The following is a 9,593-nucleotide window of genomic DNA, read 5'->3' as shown; positions in this document are numbered from 1 at the left end:
CATTGATCTTATTTCAGTCTTTTTGAAGTGTTTTTGGTCAAAAAGTGTGCTTGAATGTCTCTTGATTTGACTCTCTGGCACCAGCGTAGTGTTGGTCTTGACACAGTGTGTTGTAGAGCAGCCCTAGCTTAGAGATAGTGCACTGCAGTGCACTATCTCCCACTCTAGCCTGCGTTGATCCCTCCTACACTAAAAATCCCACCTTTGGTTTGATTTTTCCAAAGTTTCTTATGATTTTGTTTGCTGAAAGATCAATGTTTCTTATTGATCCAGGGATATTTCGCTTATAGATGAATGAAAAGAATCACATGTGAAAACTGTAGCTTAACATAGAATTTTAATGTGCACACAAGAAAGAAGAAGAAACACATAAAGGCATGAAAATAAGACAACAAGACTTGATAACGGAGTTCGTTCAACTTGGACTACATCTCCGGGCCCTGATCAATTAATGGGAAGGCCTTCATTCATTAAGTGGCATGAAAAGAAGAGAATACAATCATCAGTTACATAAAAGGAGCCTTATACCTCCATTCTGAAAAATGGCTGAGAAAAGGAGAACTCAAATGGAGAAATGGATAGCACCATTGCATTCATGGCATTGAGAAGGGCAGAAACCATATAAAATTTTCCCAATTCAAACAAAATGATCAATCACCCCTCCTGCAAGCTACTACCTTGAACTACGTGCCAAAAATCCTCTCCCCAACGTTTTCCAATAATAAAGCTTTTATAATGTCTCTTTTGTGACAAAGGCCACTTAAATCGGGGGTTGTTTTGTTTATAATAGAGGTCGTTTAGATGGAAGGGTCGGTGGGCACAACAAAACCCCAAAGATAGCTTTTTATCATTTAAAGTGATAATACACAAAACATTGAAAAACCCGACCAAAAACCTTTTAACTGGACTTCAAGTATATCAAATCGGGCTTGTAAACCCATCGGGTCCACACTATATCACAAGTCGAGATTGCAGATCACCATTTGCAGATCACTGATCGCCAATATCATTAACCACTGATCATCAATATCACCGTTTAAATCTGGACTGCCAATCTCTTTTCTGATCTAACGGTTGAGATTGCACGTCGCGGGTGCCAATCGTTGACACCAATCGCCGATACGACGATTTGATCCTGATCGTTGATCTATTTCCAATCTAATGGCTGAGATTGCACGTTTCCATCGACATATCGCATCGCTACAGCCTAGGGGTCCTACCTTTGGCATCCGCTGACGCCGATTGCTGACGCCGATCACCAATGCCAATATCAGTAATCACTATATCACATGTCGCTGGTTCTAAAGTCCCGATATCGCACATAGCATGCCCCTAACTTCGATTAATTGGAGATCACTGATTGGGGGTTCCCGTCTGCCTGGCTTAAGTCCACCCTTTGGACCCTCCGATTGCAATTTTCCATTTTAAGGCTTAAAACCCATTTTTTAGGGAAAAAGCGTCATTTTCCAAAGGAACAAGGCAATTTTCTTTCTGCCATAACTTCATTATCTATACTTGGATTGGAGTGCCGTTCACATTGTTGGAATTAGGGTGATGAGCACTTCGATCTGGTGTCAAGATACTTTCCTTTCTACCACTTTGAATTTTGAGCTTTTACATGCCATTGTATCTAAAGATCCACCTGGATCAATCATCCCCATTGAGGAGATTCTGGACCGCTAAAAGCTTTCATTAGTCAATTAGCAAGCGATGGAATTGTTCCATCAGTCTTTCCTTCTCTAGCCATTTTTCCTTGTTGGGGTGCATCCCCTTGAAACCAACTCAAAGGTATTCCACATCTCATCGTCGTGAAGTCCTGGTTCTTCTGTCGAGGATGATGTCTTCAAGTAACTCATCGAGATACTCTGGTGCAAAATCATCAACTATAAGAACTGTGCCCACCTCTTCGGTGTCCATAATTAATGGTGGTTCATACAGCTTTAAGTTCTCCACATTCACTATGGAGTACATCTGCATATATATTGGTAGATCAAGATGAAAGACATTGTTTCCAATCTTCTCCAAAATGGTGAATGTACCATACCAGATTGGTCACAACTTCTTCCCTTCTCCCTTCATCCTATCCTTGCTGATATGGAACCACACTTTGTCGCCCACTTGAAATTGATGGTCAACTCAGTGTTTGTCATGTCGAGCCTTATAACGGGCTTGACTTTTCTCCAACTTCTCTTGTACTGCTTGGTGAATCAACTGGATCTGTTGAATGAACTGTTGAGCTTTGTCCTTGTCATTACGTCCACTGTAGTCACCTTCCCTTCTAAAGACCATATCAAAAGGGTCCTTTGTTAGGTAACCAAAACATGTCTCAAATGGTGAACGCTGCATAGATGAGTGCACTGCTTGGTTGTAGGAATGCTGCACATATTAGAGATGCTCATCCCACAAGTTAGGATGTTTCACACAATAGCCTTGCAACAAGTGTACCACAGTGCGGTTGACAACATCTGTATGTCCGTCAGTCTATCGATGAAATGCCATGCTTCTTTCCAACTTGGTGTCCATCATCTTCCACAAGTTGGTCCAAAACTCTCCAAGAAAGCGCGAGTCCCGATCTGACACAATCGATGTGGGCGTTCCAAAATGGACCCAAACATGCTGAAAGAAAAGATAAGCAGTATGCTCTACAGTGATCTACTTTTTACAAGGCATTAAAATACACATCTTACTAAAACGGTCAACGACAACATACAAATAGTCATGACTCTTTCTAGACAAAGGAAAACCTCCTACAAAGTCCATTGACACACTTTCCCATGGATGAATTGGAATAGGGAGTGGTGTGTAGAGCTTGAGTTTTCTATTAGAGGACTTTGAAACAGAACACATCACACAACCCTTTACATATTGAGTCATAATGTTCTTCATATGAGGCCAAAAACAAAATCTTTGTACATGACATAAAGTCTTTTCGACACCAAAGTGTCCAGATCGACACCAAAGTGTCCAGACATAAGAGAGATGTGGGGCTCTCGGATTACATGTACTCGTTCCCCGATCGGAATACACGATTTTCCAAGGTGATACAATAGTTTCCCCTGCAAGTGATAGTTGTCCACCTGTGAACCATGGGTTAGTTTTGCATAAACCTCCTTAAAGTCATCATCGTTAGCATATTGTTCAACATAACATTCGAAAGATAATGAAGCATTATGCAAAATAACAGAAGCAGAAATAAGAGAGTGAGATAGCATATCAACCACTTTATTTCCAGTGCCCTTCCTATACTTTATTACCAGATGAAACTATTGACGAAAACCCATCCACCTAAAATGATAATATTGCTGCAACTTGGTTTGTGACTGAAGGTACTGCAAGGGCTGATGATCTGTATGGATGATGGTCTCCTTGCCGATCAGGTAGTGTTTCCACTTTGTCACACTTTTCACCAAGGCATAAAGTTCCTTGTCATAAGTGGGATAGTTTATCATAGCCCGAGGAAACTTCTTAGAATGGTAACAAATCGGATTCTTTTGCTGCATCAGTACAGCTCCCATAGCATAACCGTTGGCATTGGTTTCAATCTCGAATGGCTGTTGGAGATCAGGTAAGGCTAAGACTGGTGTGGTGCTGATCTTTTCCTTCAATGTTTTGAAGGTCTTCTGCTATCTTCCTCCCCATTGGAAGACCTATTTCGCACTTGTCAATGTGTGCAAAGGTGCCGCAATAACAGAGAAATTAGCAATAAATCTCCTCCAATATTGGATTGCACCTAAAAAGCTGCGGACCTCAATTACACTAGTAGGCTTAGGCCAATTTACAATTGCTTCAACTTTAGAGGGATCAATTTTTAGTTGACCATGACCAACAATATGACCTAGGTAACCCAAAGAGGTTTTCCCGAACTCACACTTTAACAACTTTACATAGAGTTTTTCTTTTTTCAATACATCAAGCACTTTCTTCACATGACACACATGTTCATTCCAACTTTTACTAAAGACAAGTATATCATCTAAATATACAAGAACAAATTCATCAATGAAAGGCCTAAAGAGATCATTCATGACCCTCATAAAAGTGGCTGGAGTGTTGCAAAGTCCGAATGGCATCACCATCCATTCGAACAACCCTTGTTTGGTCTTGAAAGTGGTTTTCCACACATCCTGCTCTGCAATTCGGACCTGGTGATAACCACTACGCAAATCCAATTTGGTGAAATAGATAGAATTCTTTAACTGATCTAATAAATCATCTATGTGTGGAAGAGGGTAATGATTTTTCACCATGATCTTGTTTAGTGCGTGGTAATCCACACACATCCTCCATGTGTCATCTTTCTTTGGGACTAAGACAATCAGTGAGCCACACGGAGAAGTGCTCGGCTTGATGACCCCTTGGTCCAGCAATTCCTGCACCTGTTTCTTTATTTCCCCCATCTCAATGGTCCACATCCTATACATGCCAATATTTGGCAAAGGAGCATCATGCTACAAATGGATTTCATGTTAGATTTCCCTCTTCAGAGGTAATCCCTTTGATTCATGAAACATCTCATCATAATTAGAAATTAATTCACATAATTCCTGTTTATGTTCCTGATCACAACCCTAGAAAGCATCAACTAATTCTACATTTTTTTCCCTTACAACCATCAACATGCAACCCTTACTGGAATTCACCAGTCTTTTCATTTGTCCTGCGCTTACAAGGCTAGCATTGATTTTAGTTTGATGAGCCCTTACTATATATTCTACCCCATCTTTTGTGATTTGGTATTTGTTTTCGTGACGAAAGAAGACTGACTTTTTATCATACAGATATGGGCTCCCTAACACCATGCCACAAATATCCAATGGTATCACATTAAGTTCTACTTCATCCACTAGCTTAGAAGCGATTACAAATTTTACTTTACACTGCTTGGTTACATTTAGTTTTGCTTTATCATGTATCCATCCAAGCGGGTAAGGTTTCGGATGTGGTTTTGTTTCTAATCTGAGTTTCTTTACCAAGGCTTCTGCGATTAAGTTTGCTTGGGATCCAGTATCAAACAGAGTTTTAAATTTAGTATGATTTACAACAACTTTGATATGAAACAGTTCAATTCTCTTTCGATCATTAGGAAGGGACTCATTCACAGAACTAGTGCCTTCATGCGGTTCAAAATTAACTAGTACCTTTTGTTCCCACAGTTGTGATTAATGCTTCATCTCTAGAATCTGATCTAAGGTCTTTCTGCATAGTTTCCACTATCTTCTGCTTCCATTTTCCTCCATACTTGTTTGGATGCTTTTCTAGGTGCTGTTTCCAATAGTGATTGTCATCGTGGCCTTCCTTTTTGTAGTGATTACAATACGACCTTTCTCCTTCTTTGGCTGCTGCTATTTTATTTTACTTTCCTTTCCATTTTGCTTTAGATTTTTCATTGGGAGGTTTGAACGGTGGTTTTCTAGAATGATCATCTCTTTCATTTTTGCCCCTATTCTCAATATGAATTTCCTTTACGCTAGCTGAGTCAATAGTGTTTGGTTCAAACAACAATAATGAATGCCTAATGTAACTATGTAATGAGCCAATGTACTTAGTTACTACTTTAGGTGTATCAAGTGCAATATCCAAATTCAATGCTTGCTTTCTAAACTCCTCTGTAAAACTCTGAACATCCTGACCTTTGCCTTGCCTTAAATACTGCCAATTCATTAAAGATTTTTGCTTGTAACCCAAGGGATAAAACTATTCCTTTAACGCAGAAATAAAATCATGCCATGAGGAAAAGAGGTTACCCACATTCTTACTACTCCGCAATTTTCTCTCCCACCATACGAGAGCGGTGTTGCTTAGCTGTAGAGAGGCCATCTCAATATTTGCCTCATCGTCCATGATCTGCTGCATCCTGTAGTAGACCTCAATCTACCTAATCCAATTATTAAGATTTTCTGCATTACTTTCACCATTAAACATGGGAAGATCAAATTTAACATCTAATTTAAAGAAGGGTTTCTTAGATGCATCTCTGGGATTTCTATGATTATGGTGGTGAGAGGAAGAAGAACTTTCACTTGTGGAAGGACAAGGAGGGGCATCTTCTCCACCATTTCCATGTGTTGAACCTTTTCCTTCTGGTTTTCTCTCTTCTGCTTTCTCTAGCCTTAAAACCAACTGACTGATATTATCTGCCATCGAATAGAAGGTCTTTCTAAAATTACGCTCCTCTTCAAGATGAGCTTCATCTTCTTCCATGTTTCTCTTTCGATGTGCACGCCTTGCTTTGGGATCAAAAGGCTCTAGTTCCCCTTCGCCTCTTCGGAGTCTATTTATTGTTAGCATACAAACATGCAATTCACATCTAAAAAGACCTACTCTGATACCACTTGATCCAGGGATCTTTCGCTTATAGATGTATGAAAAGAATCACATGTGAAAATTGCAGCTTAACATAGAATTTTAATGTGCACACAAGAAAGAATAAGAAACACATAAAGGCATGAAAATAAGACAATAAGACTTGATAATGGAGTTCATCTAACTTGGACTATGTCTTTGGGCCCTGCTCGATCAATGGGGAGGCCTTCATTCATTAAATGGCATGAAAAGAAGAGAATACAATCATTAGTTACATAAAATGAGTCTTATACCTCCATTCCAAAAAATGGCTAAGAAAAAGATAACTCAGATGGAGAAATGGATAGCACCACTACGTTCGTGGCGTCGAGAAGGGCAGAAACCATATAAAATTTTCCCAATTCAGACAAAATGATCAATCGCCCCTCCTACAAGCTGCTACCTCGAACTACGTGCCAAATATCCTCTCCCCAACTTTTTCCAATCATCTGGCTTTTATAATGTCTCTTTTGTGATAAAAGCCACTTAGATCAGGGGTTGTTTTGTTTATAATAGAGCCCGTTTAGATGGAAGGGTTAATGGGCACAACAAAACCCCAAAGATAGCTTTTTATCGTTTAAAGCAATAATACACAAAACATTGAAAAACTTGACCGAAAACCTTTTAACTAGACTTCAAATATATCAAATTAGGCTTATAAACCCATCGGGTCTGTGCTATATCACAAGTTGGGATCACAGATTGCCGATCGCGGATTGCCGATATCACTGATTAAATCTAGACCGTCGATCTCTTTTCCGAGCCGACGGTTGAGATTGCATGTCGCGGATCGCTATCGCATATTGCTACGGCCTGATGCTGATCGCCGATACGCTGATTTGATCCTGACTATTGATCTATTTCCAATCTGATGGCTGAGATTGCACATCGCCAATGGCATATCACATTGCTATGGCCCAGGGGTCCTGCCTTTGGCATCTGTCAATGCTGATATCGACAATCGCTATATTGCATGTCGCCAGTTCTAAAGTCCCAATATCACATATAGCATGCCCCCGACACCAATTAATCAGAGATCACTAAGCGGGGGTTCCAGTCCACCTACCTTAAGTCTGCCCTTTGGACCCTCCGATTGTGATTTTCCCTTTAAGGCTTAAAACCCATTTTTTAGGGAAAAAGCCTTCTTTTCCAAATTAGCAAGGCAATCTTCTTTCTGCCATAACTTCATCATCCGAACTCGGATTGGAGTGTCATTCACAATGTTGGAATCAGGGTGACAAGCACTTTAATCTGATGTCAAGATACTTGCCTTTCTACCACTTTGAATTTTGAGCTTTTCCATGCCATTGTATCTAAAGATCCACTTGGATCACTTATGGTTTTGAAATCAAGTTGTATCTCTCCTCCTAGCCCTACTTTGGCCTTGATTGTTTAGAGTTTCTTAAGTGATTTATTTATCATTATCAATTCATTGTCAAAGTTAGCTTATAGTCGATTAATCTTTTCTAAAAAGGAAGTGTCGTAAAGTCTTAATTTCTTTGAAAAAGGAACTTTCATAAAGTCTTCGTTTCTTGCAAAAAGTATTGATTGATTATTTGTGCATTTAGTTTCCTTTTGTTCATATAAACATTAAGGGAAACGAAAAGAAAAACTTGCATTATGAATTTAGAGGTTTGTGTGTGCTTGTAGGAATAGTATGGGGAAAGTTGCATTAGATGTGCTCTATACTCTTTGTTTAAAGATTTTGATTGCTCTATCCCTTGTAGTTAAGGTTTTCATTGTTAAAATAAAATGAAAAGAATGTTTCTCATAATAGTTGCATTCTAGGAATTTTAAAGACATCATGCGGTGAACCTGAAACGCAAAATTTTAAACAAGATCAACTAAAATTTATCTCAATTAACCTAATGGAGCATTGTAACTTAATGCATAACATTTAGAGGTATAGTCTAGAGACGTGTTCTGGTGTCATTAAACATAGCAGCTGTTGCTAATTTTCTGTGACACATTCCGAGTGTGAAACCTCATTCCTCATACATAAGTATATTGTAACTCATCCACGTACCTTTGGGTATATAGGGCAGTGTTATAGTATGAAAAGTATAAAGGAATTCTCTCACTGTACGTTTTCGCATTAGATAGCGCTAACACGGATTGGACTTCCACATACTTTCAGGTATATATGGGAGGACTACATTAGGTTTCCATCCATCCTTAGGTAACTGAGTCAGCCACCTTGTTTACTATGATACACTGAAAACAACATTCGGGGAGATTGCTTGCACATACGTTAAGTCCTTGGTTTACTGAGGCAGTATATTGCAGTTCACAATTACTTGGTAATCCTTTTTCCTAGATTATCCATCTTTTGTTTTGTTATGTTATTTTGATTAAAAACAAATTAATTGACTGTGAATAACATCCTCCATGTCACTCCTTAGTTTATCTTAGGTTGAGACATATGGCAACATCTCTGGACTCCACCGATGAAGGAATTCCTTTTGATGGGAATCCTAGTCCTATTCCTCGCGGAAATATTAGTGCTTCTTATATGGCTACATTGTCCCTTCTGGGACTTACCATCAGCTCGCCAGTATGGTTGTTCTCAACCTCCTTGGCCCCGCAACTAAATATCCCTACAACTAGACAAAATCAACCTCCAGTTGATCCTAAAGTTAACCCTTTACCTTCTTCATCGGTTGTTTCTTCCTCCCCTTCTTCCTCTTCACATGGTGAAATTATTGACACTAGTAACTAGGTGGATAAGAATAAGAAGAAAGGGAAGAAGAAGAAGAAGAAAATTCAGTAGTGGGGCAACCAAGCAACCATTGCTTCGAATGCAACTTTTGATGAGAAACTGTCTAATAAGCCTCAAAAACTTTGATATCCTTGCAAACTTTGTATAGGAGACCATCTTCTTCGAAATTGTTTTGGTATTCCTCAGATCTTAGAAGAATGGTCTTCTCGTTCACATCATCCTATGTCATCAACTTCTGGAGATCATTCTGGTGACACACCATCAACTAGTGGTCGTAAATTTCATGGAAAGAAGGGTAAAGTTAAGTTTTCCTATAGGTTATGCGAAGGGAATCACCCCATTCACCTTGGTCCCTATCTGGATGAAGCCAAAAAAGTGTTGAATAATTGTCCTCCTTCTCCGTAGCGACTTCCAACTGGTTACAGGAGACTCTCCCTTAATCCTTCACGAGTTGATGAAGTGACTGGTCCAAATCAACCGTCCGTCAAACCCACTCTCTCTAAATGTGAATCTCATGAGTCTATACCTGACC

The sequence above is a fragment of the Pinus tabuliformis genome, chromosome 4_2 (assembly GCF_031772625.1).
Source record: "Pinus tabuliformis cultivar Carrire ecotype Pingquan chromosome 4_2, CPIR1, whole genome shotgun sequence".
NCBI classification, from domain to species: domain Eukaryota; kingdom Viridiplantae; phylum Streptophyta; class Pinopsida; order Pinales; family Pinaceae; genus Pinus; species Pinus tabuliformis.
The sequence above is the reverse complement of the archived record's forward strand: the minus strand, read 5'-3'. Positions refer to the sequence as shown.